The sequence below is a fragment of the Gobio gobio genome (assembly GCF_949357685.1).
Source record: "Gobio gobio genome assembly, chromosome: 3".
NCBI classification, from domain to species: domain Eukaryota; kingdom Metazoa; phylum Chordata; class Actinopteri; order Cypriniformes; family Gobionidae; genus Gobio; species Gobio gobio.
Window position 1 is genome coordinate 56,808,868 of NC_137099.1, and position 26,032 is coordinate 56,834,899.

General features: G+C 39.6%; 1 protein-coding gene across 1 annotated transcript in view; it reads right to left on the reverse strand.

Annotated features, from left to right (window-relative positions):
* Window positions 1-26,032, reverse strand: part of pkd1a (polycystic kidney disease 1a) — a 141,016-nt gene that overhangs the window by 110,883 nt on the left and 4,101 nt on the right. The window lies entirely within an intron of this gene.

The window sequence follows — 26,032 nt, forward strand, 5'->3', positions numbered from 1 at the left end:
AAAGCTCCACAATGAACCACAAGTCTCTTGAAGTCATATACGATGGATTTGTGCGAGGAACAGGCTGAAATTGACTATCTTCCCCCTTGCCATAGTTCTCAAATCTCTAATTTGTGGTACTTTCATGGCCCTTTGAGACCGTGACGATGCAAATCACTGCTCGTTTGTGTAGAAAGAAAGCAGTACAGGTTTACAACAACATGAGTAAAAGACGACAGAAACTACTTTTTCTTGCGAGTCTCTTCTGCTCATCAAGAAGGCCTTTATTTGATAGAGTAAAAACATAATATTGTGGAATAATTCTATCTGAATACATTTGAAAATGCAGCTTATTCCTCACGTTCATATTCTCATCAACCATGATGCAAAGTGCAAACAATCAGAGTAATGGACCAATCATAATCAGTCTTCCTGATTACCACACTAATCAACAAAACCAATAATGTAACCTGTGTCAGTCGACACGAGCACAACAGACGGGTGTCCGCACGAGTGTGTGTGTGTGTGTGTTTGTATGAACTCTGTTCCCGGGAGGAAACATCTGTCCATTCCAGACAGACTGTGTAAGAGAGGAGGAGTTTTACTCAACTGACCGTCGACGCTGTTGAAGAGCCTCTGCTAAAGTCATTATTGTGTCAGATCCTCCTTAGTTGCTCACTAACAGGAGGAGCTCTTACGCATCATCACGTTACATAACACGACGTGCGAGTGTGCGCAACTATGGCAACAAATCCGAACGTTATCAGTGCATAATGTTTGAAAGTGTTGCGCTCTTCTGTCACTGAGTGTTGTGTAAGGGAAAGTTTATTTAAGAAATACCTTCAGCTCACAGAGTCACGAGATGACGGCCAGGTAACAGTTGAGAAATCAGAGGAAAACTTCTGCCTTAAAGGAATAGTTCACCCAAAAATGATTTACTCACCCTCAAGCCATCCTAGGTGTATATGACTTTCTTGTTTCAGACAAACTCAATCAGAGTTATTGATATATTGAAATATCCTTTATAATGGCAGTGAATGGGGGGTCAAGATTTTAAAGCCCAAAAAGGGGCATCCATAGCCTGACGTGGCCATACTCAGATTCTAGTCAGAAGGTTTAGATGTTGATGTTTTATTGAAAATATTTGGTCACCATTATGGTGATCAGTGTTTGGTACGGCAAAGAAAAGCTTTCTTAGTATTTTTGTAGCCTGATGGCCTGTACACACCGGGACGAATATCGCGCGCGCTTATCGCCAGCGTTTTTCGTGCCGTTTTTCGGCGCGTCTTGAGTGTTCACACCCAAGCGATTTTCACTGGCGCTGCGCCGAGTGAACGTGCACATTCAGTCGATGCGCTCCCGGTACACAAGATGGTGCTTAGGGCTGCTCGATTATGGAAAAAATCATAATCACGATTATTTTGGTCAATATTGAAATCACGATTATGTAACACGATTATTTCACATGACTTTGGGAATGTGTTGTATTTATTAAAAATACACCTTTCAACAATTCAATTGAAATTGTAACATTTGTTGTACTTTTTGAACTATTAAAATAAATAATATAACATATATTCAAATCAAAGTATAAAAGTATTCACGTAAAAATGATAATCACAAATAAATAAGATCAACAATATGGTTCGGCTAGATATGCTTTTCATGTACGTCTAACATTAGTTTTCAGGTACAGAAATGTCTCAAATGTAAAATAACATTGCATATTTGAGTGCATAAATTAAAGATGAATCCTATTAAACTTACAAAAGCTATTCAATCCGGATCGGATATGCGTCGTCTTTATCGACTGTATAAAGTTCACTTAAGGCATATACAGACTATGTCTGCTAGGATACTCATCAAGATGGACATGTTGACATACGTTTTGTGTGAGTTTGTCCGTTCAAGAGCAAGACTTGAAAGAGAACTCAATATTTGCGCGCTGTGAGACGTGTGCGCGCTCACAGATGAGCGCACAGAGATACATTTCCTCACAGCGCGCGCGGCTTCTCATTCGCGTCTTCTGGCACTAAACCCGAGTGACGACGGTGAAAACGACTGGACATATTCGAACATACGGCAGCACTCGCATGCATTGAACAAAGTTTACAAAGAGAGAATTATTTGAAAAATATGAGGGGAAAAAAGGACGTTTACACGGCACCCCTGCTCTCGTCAGTTTTTGTTTCTTTATTAGATTGTCATAGGTCACTCTGTTTAATTTTCAAGTGGTTAAACAAATTCGTGATGTTCCCTTGCGTTGCAGCCACTACCATGTAGCAAATCTTGCACGTAACATGTTTCTGCTCGTCATCTGATTCCTCGAAGCCAGACTGTTCCCAGACAACGGAGTTGGTTTTGCCTTTTTTGTTCACCAAACGCTGCTGTAACTGCCCTCCTTCTGCCATCTTTACTCACGCCGAGTTTTTAAATTCCAGCGGATGATATGCACACGAGATTCCCGAACTGAGAGAGATTTGTGGCTTCGGGAGGGGCGGATGAGCGCGTGCGCGTTTCATTCAGAACGCAAGGCAAAATAATCGTTTTTTCTCGATTGTACTATTTTGGTGATCGTTGGGAGGCAAAATCGAAATCGAAATCGAAATTCGATTAATTGCACAGCCCTAATGGTGCTGCGGCACTTTAAGCCTCTGACACTCGCTTGTCACACAGAAGAAGAAGAGAGACAGTATTTATGTGCTTGCCAAAACCATAGACATATGTATATGGACAAAACCATTCACACACTTTTTGCTAACTGGCAAGCAGCATTAGCAGTTCATCTTCTTCTTTGTCTACTTACTACTTCTTCGTCGTATCAATGTGTGCTCGGCTAGACCGTTTTGTGCTTGAGCGCCACCAAGTCGTGTTTTACTGTCACTTCAGCAGCTCCAGGCACGTGAACAAAAGCGCCGATCTCATTGGTCGGACAGTTTTTTACGCGCCGCGTCAAAATAAAAAAACTAACCCGAGGCGTTTTTTTAAAAATGACGCTTTTACGCCTGGCGTTTTGCGCGTCGGTGTGAACACTCACATTGGCGCCCATTGTTTAGTCCCGAGGCGTTAAACGTCGGCGATAAACGCGTGCGAAAATCGTCCCGGTGTGAACAGGCCTTGATGTCGTCATACTCAGATTCTAGTCGGAGTATGAGTCTGATACTGCTCCATTGGGATGTGATTATGGGGCGTTTCAACCGAACCAGGAAAGAAAATGCCTCTGCATTGGATAGACCTACAACCAATCAGAGCAACGGAGTAAGTGACGTATGCTGAGCGACGCATAGTTGTCAACAGAACTCAACGGCACGTACACTGGAAGAAGTAGAAGACAAGTGTAAACGATCTTTGCTGGTGTTGTAAAAAAGAATTTAAGGATACATGGAGTACTTACCAACACCATCATCATTTCTGAGAGGAATAGTAAAGGTGAACGCATATACGAACAAGTTCTCCGTTTAGTAAACAAATTCAACCCAAGCGCTCTTTGGTGACGTGATGATGACGTTACTATTGATCATCTTCTGTCCATCATCGTATAAAGCCCACTCTGACAATCTGATTGGTCTGAACAGCTCTGGTTCCAGCATAGTTGCTCCACAACGGATCAAGTCCAGACCGAACTTCACCACCTCAAATGTTGTGGGCGGGGCTAAGTTCAGCTGGCATCCAGGCTAGGGCATCCATCCATCATAAAAGTAATCCATACGGCTCCAGTGGTTTAATAACGGCCTTCTGAAGTGAAGCCATGCGTTTGTGTAGGATAATATATCCATATTTAAAACTTTATAAACAATAATCACTGGCTTCCGGCAACAGCCATACGTTCCTATTTTAGACTTCTAAATAACAAATTGTGTTTTGTTTTGCTCTATCCTCTGCGCTTCCACGCGTATCAATTCTTAGCTTACATTACGACTACATTGGGTCAGAGGTCATCCTTTTGCCGGAGCTCGACCAAAAACTACAAATATAGAAAGATGGTTCACTCTTATTACTTATGAATGTGCAAAACTGCAACGCACAAAATGGCGGAACACGTCCCGCCTTCTAAGTAAACAAGCCAATCGCTGATCGGTAAAGTTATTGCGAAAACTGCAGCTGCCGTTAGAAGCTCAGGTTCCCATTTTTGAGATTTCAGGATTCCCCCGTTCAAATAGATAGGACTTGGTCTTGGATGCCCGAAATAGCTGCCCTGAGGCATTGCAAATATATAACAAACTGTCCTTGAAAGGGACTTTGACTCGACTCTCTCGTGAATGCGCGTCAGCTGTTGGCGGAAGCCAGTGATTCTAGTTTATAAAGTTTTGGATATGGATACTTCAGAAGGCATTTATTAACCCAATGGAGTCGTTAATTTAGTTTTGTGCTGTTGTAATACTGGAAAAACATTGCATATGATTGGAGCAAAACATCGACGAATAGTTTTACATTATCGCATCATAGGCTCCGCCCACTGGGGCTTAGTCACTTAACGGCTGACATTTGGCTACACTGGCTGTGAGTCAAAAGCAAATAAAAGCCATTATAATGATTGCTGGATAAACAAGCAGTTTAAAAGGTCATGTATTAAACTATGGAAATAAGAACGCTAGCCCAGGGTTGATCAGGATTCCACTGGAGACTTCTCTCTTGATTTGTATGTTGTTCCTTCATTTCTTTATACGGCTTATTGATTGCAGAAGCAGTTGTGAAGCGGATGATTTCCACACAAGCTTCAGTGTTTCTGATTGCTGGAAAAACGAACGGTAGGACGGCTGCGCTCCAATATGAAGTAGCTCTCACGTGTGGGTCACTTTTTCCATGCGCCATTTGAAAGGCTTGATTCAACGTCCAGATTCACTTCAACAGACAAGAACGAATTGTGGTTGTGCTGTTTTTTCTGCTGGACGGAGAGGCGGGAACGCTGACTACACACTTACTTCATAACCAGTAACCAGTCACCAAAAGACAAACACAAACGTACCATGTTTGTTGGGAAATATACCATGGTATTCTTTACAGCACTATATGAATGCATGTTAATCACATAGGTCACATTTCATCGAAAAATCTATAGAAAAGGAAGGAAGATTTATTATACGGAAACTTTATATAAATTTGATTTAAGGATTTATTCATTAGGGTTCAAATGAATACTAATATAAGAAAATAATTATTACAATAAAGGAATAGTTCAACTATTAATTTAACGTAATTAAAAACATTATTTTAGTAAGTGTTATTTATTGCTAATGTAACTTTTTCTTGTAAAAAACTAAAATGCCTTAAAAAACTGTTGATTAAAAATTGTTATTTAACATTTGTGAAATTAATTGTCTTGGAAATAAATCTTAATAGATTTGATTAGCTTTGGGTAAAAATACTCAATATTTACAAAATAAACCATAAACTAAAACAAAGACAAATCAGACATTCCTTCCCATTTCGAAGAGTTCCTGTGTGACCGCAATCCCATTAGCCACTGGACGATCCAACTATGACATCATGCTTCTAAAAATAGAATTCTAATGATGTCATCATGCATGTGATCAGAATCCATCCTGATTCACGGCCGGCATGAGGGTGGAAACGGGGTATTATGACAAATCCATATTCACAATAACATGAGCTATTCATTACAGAGCCAAAATAAAGTTAGCAGAACTGCAGCGTATGAACAGATGCAAGGACACACGCGGCTCCAGTTACCTCCTCCTCTGTAACATAAAGCGCCAGTGTGCGGCCTGAACATGACCATATAAATCTGACCTCTTTGGTTTATATTAGCAGAAGTCGGGCTCCTGTGTGCAGCTCCGCGCCAGAGCGCGGGCCCCTCGGTGGAGCTGCACGAGGGAGTCTGCGTGCGACATATGGTTCTGTTTTACTCTACCAGGCGCGCCGATTTCACCTTATAAGGGCCGAAGGGCCGTCTGGTGCCACTTCTACTAGTAGAGAGAGAGGGAGTGAAACAGACAAAAAGAAAGATGGCAAAACAGCCCAGAGAGTCTGTTTCATTCCACAGCTGGCCATATTCATGTCAAACTGGAATATGACACTGAAGTTCTTCCTGTAACACTCCATCTACACTTCAACACATCGTTTGTTGACTATAGACATGTACACAAGTTACATTGAGAATGGAAGTCATGCATAACTTTTCAAATGCTACATTGGGTTCACATTACCTATCAAGTGACAAGTTTATCAGCAAAACAAAAAAAAAAATGTAAATTCAAAACTGCTCACTGTGCACAGTATATACAGCAGAAATATCATGAGCAATATGGTAGTATGCTGTTTTGAAAATGGCTTCGTTCTGAAAGAGCAAACTGGGCCTGTATCTATTTTATACTGACTGCACACTATTTTTAAAAGAACAGTATTTGAAACGGCACATAATGTGCAACAATAAACTGCAGTATGCTACATTTTATATTCAATTTTGTGTAAAAGTCTTGCATTTTGTCATTCCAGCCAGTCAAGGGAGAGCAAAAAATGCTAAAAAAATAATATGAAATACATTGTAGGGTCTCACAAAGATAACATTGTTTCTAATTCAGTCATCGCACCGTTAACAGAAGGTCAAGTTGAGCGCATTGCATTGTGGGATATAGTTTCTAAGACAGAGGCTGCTTCTGAAATCGCATACTTCTCTACTATACAATGATTGCTGGTCATTTAATTAAAATATCATCAAAAAGCTTATTTATTTCACTAATTCCATTCAAAAAGTGAAACTTGTATATTATATTCATTCATTACACAAAGACTGGTATATTTCAAATGTTTATTTCTTTTCATTTTGATGATTATAACTGACAACTAAGGAAAATCCCAAATTCAGTATCTCAGAAAATTTGAATATGGTGAAAAGGTTCAATATTGAAGACACCTGGTGCCACACTCTAATCAGCTAATTAACTCAAAACACCTGCAAAGGCCTTTAAATGTCTCTCAGTCTAGTTCTGTAGGCTACTCAATCATGGGGAAGACTGCTGACTTGACAGTTGTCCAAAAGACCACCATTGACACCTTGCACAAGGAGGGCAAGACACAAAAGGTCATTGCAAAAGAGGCTGGCTGTTCGCAGAGCTCTGTGTCCAAGCACATTAATAGAGAGGCGAAGGGAAGGAAAAGATGTGGTAGAAAAAAGTGTACAAGCAATAGGGATAACCGCACCCTGGAGAGGATTGTGAAACAAAACCCATTCAAAAATGTGGGGGAGATTCACAAAGAGTGGACTGCAGCTGGAGTCAGTGCTTCAAGAACCACTACGCACAGACGTATGCAAGACATGGGTTTCAGCTGTCGCATTCCTTGTGTCAGGGCATTCTTGAACAACAGACAGCTTCAGAAGCGTCTCGCCTGGGCTAAATATAGCTCTGGAAAAAATTAAGAGACCACTTAACATTGAGGAATCAATGTTAAGTGGTCTCTTAATTTTTTCCAGAGCTGTATGTATTCCATGCATAATGAAATTTATTTTTCAGTATACATACTGCAGAAATAAAATTATGTTAGAATACTATTGTAAAAATATACTTTTCAGATAGAATACTGCCCGTGTCTATTAGGGCTGTCAAAATGATTAAAGGTCCCATGGCATGAAATTTTCATTTTATGAGGTTTTTCAACATTAATATGAGTTCCCCTAGCCTGAATATTGTCCCCAAGTGGATAGAAATGTTGCTCGGTGTAAACCCGAGTTCTGGCTGTCTTTCTCTGCCTTTGAGAAAATGACAGGCCAGACTAGCCAATCCTGAAGTCTCCTGGTTTGACGTCCAAGCAGGAACGGTTACCTCCCTTTCCTCCACCCAGAGAATCTGTCACGCCCATGCGAGCGCCATATTTGTTTGTCCTGGAGAGATCATGGCTTGTGAACGAGTGAACACTGGCAGTTTCTCAGTGTTTGGATGTACAAATGAAAACAGAAGTCTTTTTTCAGTTCCTTCTGATCTGTGATCAGTGATTTCTGATGTGTAGCTAATTATTTATTATTCGTGCACACGCAGCGGCTTCTCTCTCTCCCGACAGAACGGTGTTTTCGTGTTTTCTATCTTGTGAGTCAGTGTTTTTGTACATCATCGTCGCGTCTATCTGTTCTAAAATGTGCATACAGTCGGGAGTTTCTGCTCAACATCTTTAGAGATAAACCTCACACACGCCGAAGCTCGGGCTGCACTGGCCGTTGGCCTCCAACATCCCCGACCCCCAGTACTGCATCTGGCCCACAGCGGAGGCACCAAACGCGGCGCGAGATTAAGCAGAAGGGGGGTAAGCGTGAGCATATCCGGGCTAGCCAGCCTAGCCCCACAATAAACTGGATTACAATCGATTACTGCTGTTGTGTCTTTGTTTGCGCTGTGTACACAACGCGCGTCACTGACGCTTTTATTTTATTTTAAAAATAATGCTATTATCAACACTTACTCATAACTTGTTCATCTCGACAGCTGTAATGGTACTTTGCATGTGTTACAAAGTTGGTAATAATGATGAAGACGGACTCGCTGTGACTGGGACTCGTGTTTATTCAGAACTCTCAGATACAAACACAATAACCTCGCGCTGACTGACAGCGCTCTCATAACTCAGTAGATACTATAAATAACTTTGTTAGCAATCGCTGAGCTCTGACTCTGGTACATTAGTGATGTCCGGTTCGCGAACGATCTTTCTTTTGAACCGGTTCTTTTTAGTGAACCGAATCAGTTCACCAAATCGGACTGAATCGTTCTAAACGGTTCGCGTCTCCAGTCAGCGCTGATCCATAATTTACTAAAGTTACTAACTTTCTGACATGAGTGACAGCCCCTCCGACTAGAAATAGACTAATAACCTGAAGTATATGCTGTAACTACAACAGTTCAGACATGCTGAGAACTGATGTGAAGTGAACTCAGGTCCATCCGTCTCTCTGGCAGCAGCTCGTGCCTGCTCCTGCCTCGTAGACCTTGTTAAACCACTCCCCCTCCGCTCATTTAAAATGCAAAGATGTCAGCCAATCACAACAGTGGGCGTTTTTACTGAAGTCTCACAGCAGACACGCCTCTTGAAGCAGGGCATTCAGCCACAGGGCAAACAGCAGTATAGAAAAAATGCCTTTTATTTCTAAATTATGACATTTTATGATGTAAAAGTCATACTAACAATATAAGTACACCTCAGGAAACATTATAAAATAATAGAAAAATGCCATGCCATGGGACCTTTAATCGCGATTAATCGTATCGCAAATAAATGTTTGTGATTACATAATGTGTGTGTACTGTGTATCATTATTATGTGTATATATATATATAATAAACACACACATATTTAAGAAAAATGTGTCATTTGCATATAAAACATTGATATTTATAAAAAAGGGTAAATGGCATGACATGTATTTTTTGTGTCCGAATTCATTATTTTCCTAAAAAGAATTTAAATAAATACATGCCATATATCAAATTGATCTACAATATTTCCTTTATAAGAAACCCTTTAAATTTTTTTGAAATTCAATTGACTTTTTGAGTTGTGGTGTTTGAAAAACCAAAAAAGTCAGGTAGTGCGACCGTCCGAACATACAAGCAGAAAACAAAACTGCATTAAAAAGGTTCATTTTCTCAGTCAAATTCTTAATAAAATAGTTTGGCATGATTTTATGTTAAATTCCTTTTAAATGAGGGGAAATAGTGTATCAGTCCAATTTCAAAACGATTCTATTACTTAAAAAACGTTTGTCTTTGACTTCTCCAAATGTCAGGCCGACATAAAAATGCCATTTTATGCATTAAGAAAACCATGTGACAGCATATGACATCACACAGAAGACCCCATAGGACCCCTTTGATGCAGTAACAATGTTAGTCACCCTCCCATAAATATTAGAGAATTTGACATTTTTGAGTAATGATGAGGTTGATTCAACGCATCCCTGGAAAACGTTGAAACACATAGAAAATTGTCCGTTTATATGAATTGGACTAAAAGGGCAATACATAAAAAAATTCAAAGGGAATTTACCTGGTGATATGCATTTTAGACACTACAATGATTCATAACTTAAAGGTCTCAGTAGTGCTAATTAATAGTAATTAATTAGTGCTTATTTTAAGTGAATATAAGGTCACACCACCTGACATTTTCTGGGTTAATGTTGCCTTAAAAGCTGTAAAACCAATGTGAATCAAACCTTTTTTGGACATAAAAATGCATTTTGCTTAAAATTATAATTTTTTTATCTTGAAAACCTTATTTGTCATTGGCCCATATTAAATAAATTATAAATATTTCGTAAATATATCCATGCATGTGCGTGTATTCAAATATACATAATAATTATACACAGTACACACACATATATTATGTAAAACACAAACTTTTGTTTTGGATGCGATTAATCGCGATTAATCACAATTAATCATTTGACAGCCCTAGTCTCTATAGTACACGGCCAACTAAAAAAATGTGTATGTGAAAAAGGTATGCAACAATAAACATTTAAAACCAAAGTATGCTTCAATAAATCCATTTTTGTTTACAATGTATTACCTGTAAATCCAACCAAATAGCGAGTGCTGTCAAATCGATTAATCGCACCCAAAATAAAAGTTTGTGTTTACATATGTGTGTTAAATATATATAAAATATAAAAAAGTCTTAAATATATACATGCATGTGTGTGTATTTATACATAATTATATATAGTATACACATATATTATGTAAACACAAACTTTTATTTTAGATGCGAATAATCGCGATTAATCTCGACAAAGCTATAATAATAATAAAAAAACTATGCTAACACACGTTACGTCATTAAAAAAACTGTTTCTGATTCATGCATCACACTGGAACTAAGTAATAGAAAGTTTTGCACATTGAATTAGTGGGATATGTTGTACTTGCGGCAAACGTAGTAATTAAATAGGTATTCTGTTCATAATGAAACTATAACATAGATAAAAGTTCTGGAGCCGTCGACTGGGGCGAGGAGGATGACAACACTGACCATCACCATCAACATTGAGTAGAGGAGAGCCGTAATCGCCACAGCAACACAGCCAAGCCACAATTGGCTGTAACCACAGTTACACACTAACCCACTAAACAGCAGTCTGTCTGTTGTGGCTGTGTCGGAAAAAAAGTAAGGGTAGGAGGAGGGGGAAAAAGGAAGAAAAAGGAAGGAATTTTATGGCGCGCTCCGTTTTGTTTATGTTCGAAATTTCAGGAGGAGGGGCTGAACAATTCTCGCCAGCACTCGTGTGTGTGTGTGTGTGTGTGTGTCTCTTATTTATTTGAGGGAGTGTGTGTATAAATAAGAGCCAAAATGTACGCGTGTTTGTGTAAATATTGAGTCTGAGTGAGTGTGTTTATGCACTCGAGCACAAGCGTATGTGTGTATTTGCTCCTGATAAGTACCAGATTGGTACGGTAACATCTCGAGGGCTTTTGGTGAACAATCGCCTACTGTGAGCTGCTCGGATCTGGCTTTATTCCTCAGCTGGGCTCTCTGGATCTGTCTGACCCAGGCAGAGCTACCTCATTCTGGGCTCACATGTGGCAGAGCGGGCCCCTATCCTCCTGGAAGCCCGTCCCAGGAGACTGATTAACAGGGTACTTTCCAATTGCCGGGAAACGAGGGGAGGAGGAGAGAGAAGCTCCGTTCCAACACCAAGCGAATTGCAGTGCTGCCTAGTACCTACATAGACAGCTGCCTTCTGAGGGGGCGTTCACACAGCACGCATCTTTGCATTCAAATAATGGAGCAGAATGCAGTTGAGAAACTATGTTTTACTATGTCACACACTGTCTTATTAATGCAATGCTAATGGTGTGAGATGCTGAAAAAAAACATCTTATACCATTAGCAACGATTGGGAAAAAAAACGTGACACTTTCATTACAATTAAGCACATACTACTACATGTTCTCAATTAAAAAAAATCCAATTACTGTAATGCTTGATAGCACTCTTTTAATTATAAAATATTTACATGGAATAATAAATTGCGCTGCACTTAATTTAAAAAGTAGCGAGTTTTTTCTTCCCTATTGTGACGTATATGTGAGTGAAACAGCTTCTCGAACAAGAAATAACATTTCAGAGCTCAGTTACATTAAAACAAATCTCATTCTTATTACTGTAATGTGAGATTATGTATATATTATTTAAATTGTAAAAAAATATTTACGCAGATCAACAACAATGCTGCACTCTTTTTCATTTAAACAAAAGTCAGCATAAAACGGAAATTGCCTTTTCTTACCTATTGTGAAAGAAATTTGGATGGGACTTGATTTTGTTCCTAGGGAATATATTTGATCAACAAATTAAAACTGGTGCAGACAAAACACAAGACAGAGTGACACAAATATTGACATCAAAGAAAAAATGAACTGAGAAATCAAATTTTACTTGACATATAAGAGGTCATCATACTATAAGAATATCCTGCAAGTTTCAGAACTGAAAACTTCCTTGTTAGTCAAAAACAGCCCAGAGAACGACTCATTGTTGAATGTGCCTCTATGATTCAAAAGAAGATCAACACCTACTTCATCACTGAACTTTGGCCCCGCCCACTGGTGTGTTAGTGAGATGACGAGGAGAGAAGAGCAATACAGGATCACTGGACTACAAAAAACATTTCCTTCCAAAGGATCCTAATGCTATGGTGCTTATTTATTTTCAACAATGTGAATGTCTCAGTTGAGCATTATTTAATTGTATTTGGTACATTTCTTTGGTAAATCAGTCGCAATTTCGACGCAGGCTTTTACAGACTTTTACGTTATGCCACAACACGCAAAATAATCTTATTTAAACTGTGATTCAATTATATATAGAAAGCGATCAAAGAACGCTGCCTTTACAAACACTGGAGCTGATAATCAAACAGCATGAGTTTATCAGTGACTGAGTTCTTGACTCGCGTCAAAACTCCCATAATAATCAACGAATCTCTTATTTACATTGTGTTTGCACTGTTAGCTATGATGAAAGCATTCATCAGTGTGCAGAAATAGAGATGACGAGATCACCGCATTCATGCGCTCAACTTATTTCTGATCTTTGCTACAATGATCATCACTGCAACCTTTCATGCCATGATCTGAATAGAATGCCATAGGTCGAAAAATAATGCTAAAATCAACACTTTTCACGATTAGTTAACCTTGAGAGCTGTAATAGTAAAAACGTGCTAAACGTTTTCGAGAGAGTTCCACATGTAATACTTGGCTATTTCATATTCAAAGATGTCAGCCAATCACAGCAGTGGGCGTTTACACTGAAGTCTCATGCTGCGTTCACACCAAACGGGAATAGAGCGTCTGGCACATTGATTTCAATGTTAAGTCAATGGAAAGGCGCGTTGCCGTGTGTCTGGAGGTCCCGCGGCGCGAAGGACGCGAATCCGCCTCATTCGAGCGTCCAGTTCGCTTGAATGACGCAAATTGAATGTCTTGCGAGTGGTGCTTTTTGTGCATTCCCGCGTTTGAAGCGAATTCGCGTCTGACGCCCGAGTTGAAAAATCTGAACTTTGGCGTCAATTCGCGCCGCGTTAACCAATCGGGAGCCTGCTTGCTGTGGTCACGTGGTAAAGTGACGTGATGAGAAACCCTGCATTATTTAAAAATACTACTATTGTGTCACAAAATGTAGTTTTACGACTTTTTCAAGTGACAATGTAGTTGTTTAAAGCTCAAATCTGTGGTTTATTTATAAAGAGAGCACCTATTTAAAAAAATAATAATCTTGTGTTTTTTGGAGTTGTGAGATCCAGTCGATCACCGGGCGCTCAGCGCTCATTAACCCCAGCGAGAGCAGCCTTTCCTCGGCCAGTCCTTCTGCCGTCTGCCGCTGGCTCTGATGTCCTGTAGTGGTTCGTCTTGTGTAGATCTAACGGGCGATCTTTGCTCTCATGAATCTATAATTTGTTGTCTGCCAAATCGTTTTGACTGAGGGCAAAGAGAAGTTTCATAACTTTATTTTTTTAGGATATTTAAACATACATGCAGTGAAGATAATGTAGGAGTTTCCTGGACCACATTTGTGTGGCTATTAATGCTTAATATATATTTTTAATGAAAATGAAAAGAGGCAGAGTGGTATTTTATGACATATTTCTCCTTGACATATGAGTGCCTTGAACGCGTGTCAATTTCGCTTCCAGCGCTCGATTTCTACACGCGTCCAATTCGCCGCGGATGCGCGAATGGATTCAAAATGTTCACGCGTCAAACTAGACGCGGTAGACGCGATTTTGACGCTCTATTCGCATTTGGTCTGAAAGCAGCATCACAGCAGCCAATCACAGCAGTGGCCGTTTACACTGAAATCTCACAGCAGCCAATCACAGCAGTGGGCGTTTACACTGAAGTCTCACAGCAGCCAATCACAGCAGTGGGCGTTTACACTGAAGTCTCACAGCAGCCAATCACAGCATACACCGTTTACACTACACTTTAAAAAATAGAAGCTTGTTTTAAAATCATAAATATTTTTTGCATTGTGACATTAAGCATTTCATTCCAAAATATCATTCACCTTAAAAGGAAAAAAAATCTCATTACTGTAATTTGTGAAAATGTAAAATATTTATACAAAATGTCAATGTGACATTAGCATGTAGCATACATTAGCATAAAAATACATCGAAATATTGGGTCAAATAGTGCCTGTTAATTTGACTTAAGTATTTCTTATTGATATTTTATGGTGATGAATAAATTAGAAGTATATTGAAGTGGCATTTCTCTCATCTCACCATCTCAAATAGTGTTTTTCTCTCTCACTCAGCTCATTGCAGTGAGATTGCATTATTCTCAGTGGAGGAAACGTATGATGCTGTCTTATATTTTTTGTCTTATATGACACAAAAAAGGTATCTTGGGAGACAGAGTAAGTTATTACATTTTGATGGAAGATTATAAAGACATTTTTGGGAATAACTGCCAGCCCTTCACAGGAAAAAGCTCTTCTGTCCTTCCCGGGACATTCTGTCCATTTGTAGATTTACTCCGCCACTGCATGAGGCGTCTGGATCCCAGCTGGCCCTCACACACAACCGCAGGGCTACAGACACACACATACATACAACAAACTACATCAAACGTGATCTGAGCTCAAGATGTTTAAAGAGACTAAACAGGTCTGATTGATTTCATACACATGTAGGGCTATCATCTAACTACATCTTCACCTTCTCAAACTTCTGCCATTGCTAACATAGTTTACAGAACTAGTCAACTAGTTACAGAACTTTAAGAAAAGAGTAAAACGCGAGCACTGAGAATATCACACCTATCAAAACAACACACACACACACACACACACACCGACCACAGACCAGCTGCACACTGACTCACTGAATCATTTGTGGAGTGATATATTGACTCACTGAGCCAGAGAATCATTTGCTGCATGAGCCGCTGACTCACTGTTTGTACAGCCAAATGACTCCGAATCAATGAAGCCCAACCACCACAAAGGCACCTCAAAAGTCTGTTTATGTCCAAAAGTGACACCATACATCAGCAAAACTCCCTCCATACCGGATGAATCTCACAAAGCCTGTCAAGAACACATCCAGCTCATTTTTAAGCCCAAACATCAAAGGAAGAAACAATACATTTTATTTTGCATTAAAAAATAGAAGCCTGACATTTGCCATCACAGTTTCATGACAATTAAACACATTTAATTCAAAATGATCATTTACATAAATTAAAAAAAACTGTAATGTGTGAAAAATATATTATTTTTATAAATATTTATACAAAATAAACCGTGCTGCACCATATATAATTTAAATTAAAATAAATAACAAATAATATGGCAAATAATATCAAACTATATAAATCTATTATACTAATATAAAAATATAAATATATTATGATATCATTAAAAATATAAGTATAAAGAATATATAAATATAACTTTAAATGTAATATATATATATATATATATATATATATATATATATATATATATATATATATATATATATATATATATATATATATATATAGATAAAATGCATTACATAAATATAAATGTATTACGTAAATGATATAATAATCATGTCAATTTGTTCAATTCTTTTTCTTGAAGTAAAATATTATTTATTTATTTTATATTCTTATTTTATTGTTACTTTTTTGTATCGTTACTTAACAGTAATTTTATAAAATTCATAAATATAATATCAAACTATATAAATATATTATACTAATACAAATATAATATTATGATATCATTAAAATATAAGCGTAACATCAAATAAATATAAATATATTTAATAACAAATATTTATAAAATATATCTATATAAAATATATTGCATAAATATACATATATTATGTAAATATAATAATCATGTCCATTTGTACAGTTTTTTTCTTGAAGCAAAATATAATTTATTTCATATTCTATTTTATAAAAAAATTGTATTGTTACTGTTTTAAATAACAGTCATTTTAGTAGTTTATAGTCAATTACATAAATATAACATCAAACTATATAAATATATTACACTAATATTAAAAATATAATTAGGATATCAATAAAAACAAGTATAAAAGTTACAAAAATATATTTAATAATATAAATATGTTATATAATTTTAATAATCTATATAAAATACATTACATAAAGATAAATATATTATGCAAATATAATAATCATGTCAATTTGTATTTCTTTTTCCATTTTCTTCTTGAAGCAAAATATCATGCATTTCCTATTCTATTTTATACCAAAAAAAAAAATGATTGTTACGTGTTTATTGTTTTTTATTATTATTATTTTGAGGTGTAGTTTGACTAAAACATGAGGTTACATTCAATATAAATGTAAAACGCAACTTTTCTTCCGGTCCTGATATTAAAAAGTTCAATAAACATCCACCATCTTCAATGTTCACAACTCAAACCTCGTCTCCAGTCCATCCAGGCCGAAACAAATCATGACATCACAGCTATGAGCTCAGTAACATGTGACCGCCCAACACCTACTCAGCCATTCCACTACACAGGTTAGCCAATCAGCAGGGGTCATTTATATACAGTAGTCTTTAAGATACCGTAACAAAAAAACACTGTTTGGTGGAAGGTGGAAAAAGGTCATGAACTTAAGGGACAAATGTGAAACGTTACCAAACTGTCCTCACAGCAGACCATCTCGACACAGTAGGCAAAAATATTTCAGCTCCAGCTTTATTTACATGGTTCTATTACATAACGTGTTATCTGTTCTTATACTACGACCCCTTTGAGTACTCACAGTAGGAGAAGCCCAGCTGTCTGGAGGAGAGAGAGAGGGAGAGAGAGAGAGAGAGAGAGAGAGAGAGAGAGAGAGGCTAAGGGGGAGCTCCAGACACAGGAAACAGAGGCTCAAGGATCTGGAGCAGAGAGGAAGTCATCGATTGGAGACAGAGTGAAATTGAGAAAGCCAGATTAACAAAGAACGAGTGTGTTTATACGTGTGAAGCGTTCATATATACGGATGTTTATATCTGCTGTGAGCTGTCAGTGAATGTTCTGCTGTGGAAATGATGTAACGCTCAATGAAGTCCACAATCATTGCTCTTCTTCGGCAGTATTGTTATCGTTAACTAAAACAATTATAAAATGTTTCCGTTAATTCAAATGACGCTGAAATAAAATAAGATGGATACTAGGGCTGGGTATTGACACCAATTTCACAATTCGATTCGATTTCGATTAGATTAAATTCAATATTTTTCGATTATTTTGGATATGTATCAGGTACAATACATGGCAAATTTTCTCAAGGAAAACAAATCTCTAAATCTAGTTGTAAACTATGGGAGTCAGTTGGTCCTAACATTAGCCTACTAATATTGAAAGTAAAAATTAACTGATTTGTATACAAACACTTAAATTATATTTTTTTATAATAAAAAACTTTACAATTACATAATCACATTTCTACTCCAATTCGTTTTTTTGAAATATAAACATTTAAATGGTGGCTGTTATAAAAAACTTGCCAGATTTATTCATACATGCATTATATATTTAAGAACATTAAAAATGATAATGAATATCCTATGTAATGTGGTGCATATATTTAGCCAAATGTTCATCTCCAGAGTTCATTTTTCTAGCTGACTAATGAGTTTATGGACACTGGGTTTTCTGAGGTAAATGTGACGTTACATGACATTGTTTACAAGTTTTACTGACGTCTTTCTGCAGTTGAACAATGATTGAGCGATTCCATGTGACATGATACGAATTTCGGTAGTTGTCCTGTATCTCTGAACACACTTTCAGATGCTCATTCATGTTTATTTTGCGCTGTTATTGGTATTACGGCGGAAGAGAAGATCCGTTCACGTGCGCTCCGCACTGCCGGTTCTCTTGAGCTGAGCTGCCGCAGAGCGATCTCGTGCCACAGCGGCAAAACTGTATTTATGTTTTTGAATTCTGTAATAAAATGGACGTCATTTCAAATCTGAGACTTTGTTTCATATCAAAAGTAACAAATCACAAAGATTATTGCGATTTATTGGATGGGAAGCGCGCTACAATGTTTATTTAATTAATTAACTGAAAACAGGATGACTAATCGATTCTTGGGATTTAAGAATCGATATTGTTTCGTAAAAGTGAGAATCGATTAAAATCGAGAAATCTTTATTTTTTACCCAGCCCTAATAAATACTAGGTGAAAAACTTAAAAAAAACTTAAAACAAAATTAGTTATCAAAATTAATCGGAAACGACTAATAGTGCTGTATTATGCATGCCTGACAAGTAATTTGGCAGTTATTTAGTTAAAAAAACGCCACGCATGTGCACATATGTATATTCTATATTCTAAATAAACTACAACAAAATATATTTCCTTTGTCCTGTTCTTAGTTTTCTCTCGGTCACGTACCTGACTCAAAGGCTCATTCATTATGCGGCTCATTATGTGGTTCTTTTGTCCTCTCAGGTGTAAATCACAGCATTATTCATGATCATTCACACTCCTTCGCATACAGGCTTTGTAAAGAAAAAGTGTCTTGCAAATTTTAAATCAGTGTATTGTTTTATGTGAATGAACAGGCGCAATGATTCTCACATCAGTTTGAAGCAAAAACTCTAGGCAACATCACCCATTAGTCAAAAGTCTTGTGGACACATATCTATTGTGTGTTTTGAGGCCTTAATTCAGTAACTTACATTTTTTCAAAAAACACGCATAAACGTTATTCTCTCAAAAATACAAGCATGTTGCTCAGATATTGTGGTAGCCCAGTTTGTGCTGAATACAGTGTAATGACACAATGTTTATAAGCAACTGAAAAAAGCACAAATGTCAGAGCATGTCATACTTCTAAAGGGCCCCAAAACTGGAGCCGGGCTCCGCCCTCCTACGTACTTCCGAAAATTTTCAGTAATCTTTTCTAGGGTTGGGTATCATTTGGGTGTTTTACGATACCGGTGTCAAACCGATACTTTTAAAACAGTATTGGTGCCTAAACGGTGCCTGAACTGATACTTAAAAATAAAAAAAAGCCACAAAACGAGGTAGATGACATTAACCCTCTGGGATTCTTCATTTATGGGTCACACTCGGAGGACGGGATTAAGATAAAGAAAGATTTGAGTAAAATCAATGAAATATATTTTTCTTCAACAATATTTTTCTTTTCTTTTTTGGTGTTTTGAGATAATTTTATGATTTATAATTAATATTTGTGCAATAATTATGACCCATTTTTTCCCATTGAAAAAAAAAAAAAAAAAAGATTTCTCATCATTTTCACACACAAGATCTCATCATCTCATCGAGTGTGACTATTTTTTTTACGACCACTTAAGACTTTTCTATTTTGGGTGTTCATATACAAAGTACCAATAAAGTCACCAAGTTTCGGACCATTCCGATGAAGCCATGATTTTTTTTTTTTTTATTTAAAACGCTTCGGGTAATTTTTGACCCCAAGAATCCCAGAGGGTTAAAGAATGGCTTTTTATTGATGATGATAATAATAATAATAATTAAAATTGAACAATTTATTAAAAGTTTAAACTATACTTAAATATATAAATAAATACAAAACACAATTTACTTAACAAATTCACAGTAAAACCTAAGCCACCTAGCCCAACTACAACAGGCCTAATTTAAAACTGAATAACAGTTACACTACACTACTAATAACCGCAAAGTATTTGGTATTATTGGTATGCTACAAACCAGCTTCAAGGTTCAGCATTATTTTGCAGAAATATGACCATATTCCCTGGCTAAATATTTTAGAACCGCCTTATTGTTTCCATGGCGATGCGTCATGCTTCTCACATGACACACAGCAGCCGCAATAGCGCCTTATGACAGCTCAGCTGTACCAGGTTTATTTATTTTTTATTAAAAATATTCACAAACTTGTTAACTATGTCACAAACTATCTCATATTCAGATTTTCAAATATGTGTGAGTGAATGTGTGTTAGTTGATCTATAATGCGCGATGGGCGCCGCCTCAGAAAATCGGATCTGTCGGATTTACAACATGTAACGTTATCCACGTCTCACGAAATACATGAAAGTGACCGCCGAACTGGGAGAAGAATAGAGTAAACTATATAGTTATTATATAATGTGTATCTGATATAAATAAAACATGTAGTCAAATTATAACTGTCTGAAAGGATTGTTATTGCCGGTTCCATAGACATCAGTGTGTATTGGCACCGGGTTTCGGTACCCAACCCTACACTCTAAAAAATGCTGGGTTAAAAACAACCCAAATTGGAATTGCAATTGGGTTGTTTTAAGCCAGCAATTGGGTTGTTTTAAGCAAACATTTAACCCAACCGCTGGGTTTAAACAACCCAAATGCTGGGTTAGTCCATTTTCAACCCAACTTGGGTTGTTTTTAACCCAGCATTTTTTAGAGTGTACTCTTTTCAGTAACCTTCAGTACTCCGTCTGGGATTGTGGTATATTCTCTGGTTTTCTCTGGTCAAATTTTAACCGGTCCAATCAGCGAACAGAGGGAGTGGCTGAGAACGCTGACGTTGATGTTGTGCGATAGTTTGAGATGACATACGTCACGACCAAACGTTAGCAATTGGTTATGGCAGATCCAGAGCGGCTCTGGGCAGATCCAATAGTTTTAAACTTCAGAGTTCCCGCCTTCAAGGAAGTTAAAGGGTTAGTTCACCCAAAAATGAAAATTCTGTCATTAATTACTTACCCTCATGTCGTTCGACACCCGTCAGACCTCCGTTCATCTTCAGAACACAAATTAAGATATTTTAGTTGAAATCTGATGGCTCTGAAAGGCCTCCATTGGCACAATGGCACGGTTCACTCTCAAGACCCTAAAAAGGCACTAAAGACGTCGTTACAAAGTCCATCTCACTACAGTGGTTCTAAAATAACTTTATGAATCGGCGAGAATAGTTTTTGTGCGTGAAAAAACCCTAAATAACGACTCATATAGTGATGACGATTTCAAAACAAGGCATCATGAAGCTTCGAAGCGTTATGAATCAGTGAGTCGAATCAGCGGTTTGAATCGCCAAATTTCAGCAGTTTGGCGGTTTGACACGCGATCCGAATCATGAATCGACTCAGTGATTCATAACGCTTCGAAGCTTCATGATGCCGTGTTTTGAAATCGTCATCACTATGCAAGTCGTTATTTAGGGTTTTTTTGCGCTCAAAAACTATTCTCGCCGATTCATAAAGTTATTGTAGAACCACTGTAGTGAGATGGACTTTGTAACAACGTCTTTAGTACCTTTTAAGGGTCTTGAGAGTGAACCGTGCATTGTGCCAATGGAGGCCTTTCAGAGCCATCAGATTTACACTAAAATATCTTCATTTGTGTTCTGAAGATGAACGGAGGTCTGACGGGTGTCGAACGACATGAGGGGAAGTAATTAATGATGGAATTTTCATTTTTGGGTGAACTAACCCTTTAACGCTTGTCAATGGAGAGTGGCCAGTACAAATAAAATGTACGAGAGTCTGGTAGGACCAGGCTACTAAAACTGTGCAGTCCTCTAGTATATGTTTTCGGCCAATTCTGTTAGATATTTTCTCAGGTGAATGTGCAATATAGCAGACTCGAATAGCCAATAAATGACACTGATCCACATTATTTATGGTTGATACTTTAGTGCTTTGTGTCTAAGAAAGAAAAAAATCATTAAAAAACCTCAACATAACAGCTGAAATGGGGTTAACAGACATGGACTACAAGCCACAAAAGTCTAGTTTTCATATCATGGGGTTTTTCAGCAAAGACACTGAAAGCCAGTCCTGAACCAGCGGAAAGAGACAGACATGCGATGCAAGTCAGGGACAGATTCATCAAGGACGTAAATAATACATGTGCAGAAAACACACACGCTCAGGGTTATCGAAGCCTTCACAGCGTGTTATTATTCTTCCGTTTGGCCATTGTGTAGTAACTCAAGGAAAACCGCTTGCTGTGTGTTGCCCCAGGGTTTGACACTTCACTGCCTCGGGCTCTCGTGCACTGCCGGCGGAAAGAGATGTGAGAGTACGGGGAAATGCATGAGCGCGGTTATTTTTACTTGCAAGGGAATGAACCGATAGATAAATACAGGAGTGAAGGAGGAAGAGAAAAGCACACTAATATGATCAAAAACATTCCCAAATATAACAACTACACTAGCACTAGCGAGTTAATGATGAATCGTGTTCTACTAAATAAACCACAGCCACTTGCATAACTAACTGTGTCTGGCACAAACCTCCCTGGAAACGAGAGTGTTTGAACCTGTTGATGTGTGTGTGCACGAGTCGAACTCTAGATAGATGTGTCTTTAATGCATTCTTAGAAACAGAGAAAGCTGCCACCTGATCTGACAAATGTGGAATAAAAGGTTTAGTTAATGATTATAAGACTATTGCTCATACTTCACTCAGTTTAACACTTGGGTGAATGTGGATCCTTAACTTCCTGAGCACTTATTTTCTGCTAACTAAGATTTAAACCGTTCAAATGCTGTTTGGGTCAAATATTGCTTTCCTGCCCGTCTTTATTACTGTGGGTGTCTGCGCTTCTGTGTACGGGTGATGTCATGATGTGAGACTGTCATGGCAACAAAATAAACCTCCCACCGCATATGGTCAGCGAGTTTTACCCCGGCCTGTAAAACACACGCGCACAGATGCACTCAGACTGAAACTCATGATTTCTTGGCGTGATTGAACCATTTCTGAGAGCAGGAATTCAGTGCTTTTTCTCATTTCCATGCTGTAATATCTCCAGTTCAGACAGAAGCGCAAACGGCAAACATGGGTAAAAAGACGACACAAAATCTAACACTGATCAGTGATGAACCACCGCAGACCACCGCAGACCACCGCAGACCACCACAGACCACCACAGACCACCACAGACCACCGTAGACCACCACAGACCACCGTAGACCACCACAGACCACCGCAGACCACCGCAGACCACCGCAGATAACCACAGATAACCACAGATCACCACAGACCACCACAGATAACCACAGACCACCGCAGACCACCACAGATCACCACAGACCACCACAGACCACCACAGATAACCACAGACCACCGCAGACCACCGCAGACCACCACAGATAACCACAGACCACCACAGACCACCGCAGACCACCACAGATAACCACAGACCACCACAGACCACCACAGACCACCACAGATAACCACAGACCACCACAGATAACCACAGACCACCACAGACCACCGCAGACCACCACAGATAACCACAGACCACCACAGATAACCACAGACCACCACAGATAACCACAGACCACCACAGATAACCACAGATCACCACAGACCACCACAGACCACCACAGATAACCACAGACCACCACAGACCACCGCAGACCACCACAGATAACCACAGACCACCACAGATAACCACAGACCACCGCAGATAACCACAGACCACCACAGACCACCGCAGACCACCACAGATAACCACAGATAACCACAGATAACCACAGATAACCACAGATAACCACAGATAACCACAGACCACCGCAGATAACCACAGATAACCACAGATCACCACAGACCACCGCAGATAACCACAGACCACCGCAGATAACCACAGACCACCACAGACCACCGCAGACCACCACAGATAACCACAGACCACCGCAGATAACCACAGATAACCACAGACCACCACAGACCACCGCAGACCACCACAGATAACCACAGACCACCGCAGATAACCACAGACCACCGCAGATAACCACAGACCACAGCAGACCACCACAGATAACCACAGACCACCAGAGACCACCACAGACCACCGCAGACCACCACAGATAACCACAGACCACCGCAGACCACCACAGATAACCACAGATAACCACAGACCACCGCAGACCACCACAGATAACCACAGATAACCACAGACCACCGCAGATAACCACAGACCACCGCAGATAACCACAGACCACAGCAGACCACCACAGATAACCACAGACCACCAGAGACCACCACAGACCACCGCAGACCACCACAGACCACCACAGACCACCGCAGACCACCACAGATAACCACAGATAACCACAGACCACCGCAGACCACCGCAGACCACCACAGATAACCACAGACCACCACAGACCACCGCAGACCACCGCAGATAACCACAGACCACCGCAGATAACCACAGACCACAGCAGACCACCACAGATAACCACAGACCACCAGAGACCACCACAGACCACCGCAGACCACCACAGACCACCACAGACCACCGCAGACCACCACAGATAACCACAGACCACCACAGATCACCACAGATAACCACAGATAACCACAGACCACCGCAGATAACCACAGATAACCACAGACCACCGCAGATAACCACAGATAACCACAGACCACCGCAGACCACCACAGATAACCACAGACCACCGCAGACCACCACAGATAACCACAGACCACCGAAGATAACCACAGACCACCGCAGACCACCACAGATAACCGCAGACCACCGCAGATAACCACAGACCACCACAGATAACCACAGACCACCGCAGATAACCACAGATAACCACAGACCACCGCAGATAACCACAGACCACCGCAGATAACCACAGACCACCGCAGATAACCACAGACCACCGCAGATAACCACAGACCACCGCAGATAACCACAGACCACCACAGATAACCACAGACCACCGCAGATAACCACAGACCACCGCAGATAACCAGAGACCACCGCAGATAACCACAGACCACCGCAGATAACCACAGACCACCGCAGACCACCACAGATAACCACAGACCACCACAGATAACCACAGACCACCGCAGACCACCACAGATAACCACAGACCACCGCAGACCACCACAGATAACCACAGACCACCGAAGATAACCACAGACCACCGCAGACCACCACAGATAACCGCAGACCACCGCAGATAACCACAGACCACCGCAAACCACCACAGATAACCACAGACCACCGCAGACCACCACAGATAACCACAGACCACCGCAGACCACCACAGATAAACACAGACCACCGAAGATAACCACAGACCACCGCAGACCACCACAGATAACCGCAGACCACCGCAGATAACCACAGACCACCGCAGATAACCGCAGACCACCGCAGACCACCACAGATAACCACAGACCACCGCAGATAACCACAGACCACCGCAGATAACCACAGACCACCGCAGATAACCACAGACCACCGCAGACCACCGCAGATAACCACAGACCACCGCAGATAACCACAGACCACCGCAGATAACCACAGACCACCGCAGATAACCACAGACCACCGCAGACCACCGCAGATAACCACAGACCACCGCAGACCACCACAGATAACCATAGACCAGCGCAGATAACCACAGACCACCGCAGATAACCACAGACCACCGCAGACCACCACAGATAACCACAGACCACCGCAGATAACCACAGACCACCGCAGATAGCCACAGACCACCACAGTTCACTGCAGATTACCACAGACCACCGCAGACCACCACAGATAACCACAGACCACCGCAGATAGCCACAGACCACCACAGTTCACTG